Raw genomic sequence first — 2,023 nt, 5'->3', positions numbered from 1 at the left:
GACGGGGTTTCACCATGTTGGCCAGGCTGGTCTGGAACTCCTGACCTCATGTGATCCACCCGCCTTGGACTCCCAAAGTGCTGGGATTACAGGTGTGAGCCACCACGCCCAGCCCTGAAAGAAAATCTTATTTAAGTTGTTGGCTCCAGTAACTTTTGGACATCAAGTTAAAAATTTCTTAGCTTCTCAAACAAGGTCCTTCAGAATATGGTCCCTGTTTGCTGTCTAGGCCCATCTCTTGCTACTGCATACACATTCTTTTTGCTCCAGCCACATGGAAGTTCTTCCAGTCTTCTAAAAACATCACAACTTCATCCTTAGAATGTCTGTCTCACCCTCTCTTCCCCAAGCTCATTCATTCTTCCATTTCTGCTTGTCCTTCAACACTCAGTTCAAGCACCATTTCTCAGAAGCCTTTCACAAGCCCAATCTGATTTTGTCTGGGCTATCTTGGTATCCTAAAGGATAGGATCCACAAAAATATCATTTACCACACCTCACTGTAATCCATTAACTTGCCTCTCTTCCCCAGCAGACTGGGTACTTTATGAAGGCAGGTCTCAGTCTATCTGGCTTGCTATCCCAATGTCTGGCACTTGATATTACTTACTGTTTTCTTTCTTTTCTTCTCTTCTGTTTTCTCCTCTCTTTCTCTCTCTCCTTTCTTTCCTTTCTTTTGCTCTGCCACCTAAGATGGAGTGCAGTGGCACCATCCTGGCTCACTGCAACCTCGACCTCCCGTGCTCGAGCAATCCTCCCGCCTCAACCTCCTGAGTAGCTGGGACTACAGGTGCACGCCACCACCCCTGGCTAACTTTTTGTTATTTATTTACTTTTTTTTTTTGGTAGAGACGGGGTTTCACCATGTTGCTCAAGCTGGTCTCGACCTTCTGGACTCAAGTGATCCGCCAGCCTCAGCCTCCCAAAGTGCTTGGATTACAGGCATGAGCTACGGCTCTTGGCCGGCACTTGATACTTTTAATGAATAGTTATTAACCATGAAACTTTTAAAGTTTAAGCAGTAGTATGTTTAACCTGGAAGATAGTATGTTTAACCTGGAAGACTTTTAACATTTAAACAGCAGGCCATTTAATTGTGGCAGTTCACATGCTACACCAGTGCATGGAGCTCCTTGTGGCCAGTGCAATGTTGCTGGCCCATCTGGCAGTGGGAAAATCTGGGCATCCAGGAGTGCATCTCTAGGAAGTATCACCAGCCCTCATACCAATCTCAAGCTGCCTGTCATCTGCAGAACCCACTAGATCAGCGCGCTTCTGGCCTTGACCCACTTGGTGGTTACCTACAGCCACTAAGAGGTGGGCAGATAGATGTTTTCGGTAAGCGGTCTCTGGGTTAGGGAGTGCATGGGTTATGTCCGTCTAGGTGGGTGTGTTTGTGTGTGGTGTGTGCATGGGTGGGGGAAGGGAGGAAGGAGGCCGAATGTGCATCCCTTCTACAAGGACGCCTTTCCAGACCTCCTTATTAGGTGGCGTTCGCCTCCTCACCCTCTCTCAGCCCCTTATCTCCTCTTACACGGATCACGACTTGATTAATGCTTGTCTCCCAGCTAGGCCGCCAGCTGCACAAGGTAAGGAACCGAAGGCATTCCGGTTCTCCCTGGCAATCCTCCTTCTCAGAAGGATGCCTGAGGCATAACAAGTGTTGCAGAAATATTTCTTCCGCAAGCGCTCTGGGCCAGTGTGGATGGACCGAGCGCCCGCTGGGCTGCGCGGGCCCCGGGACCCCGGCCGGCACTGACGCCCCGCCCACCACCGGCCGGGCCGGGCGGGGTGGGGCGCGGCTGGGCGCTCTCGCGGGGACCGTTCTCCGGCTAGCGTGGGCGATGCCCGGGCGGGGAAACGGGAGGGGACGACGCGACGCGAGGTAGCGGCCTGGCCAATGAGCGCGGGTCGGGCGGGGCTAGGGGCCGGCGGCCGGGGCGCGCGCGGGGCTGGGCGTGCCGCGGGTGACGGCGGGGCCGGGCGGGCCAATGGGCGCTGGGTGGCGGGCGGGCGGGCCTGG

Source organism: Pan paniscus, chromosome 15, assembly GCF_029289425.2.
Source record: "Pan paniscus chromosome 15, NHGRI_mPanPan1-v2.0_pri, whole genome shotgun sequence".
Lineage (NCBI taxonomy): Eukaryota > Metazoa > Chordata > Mammalia > Primates > Hominidae > Pan > Pan paniscus.
This window is presented reverse-complemented; position numbering follows the sequence as displayed.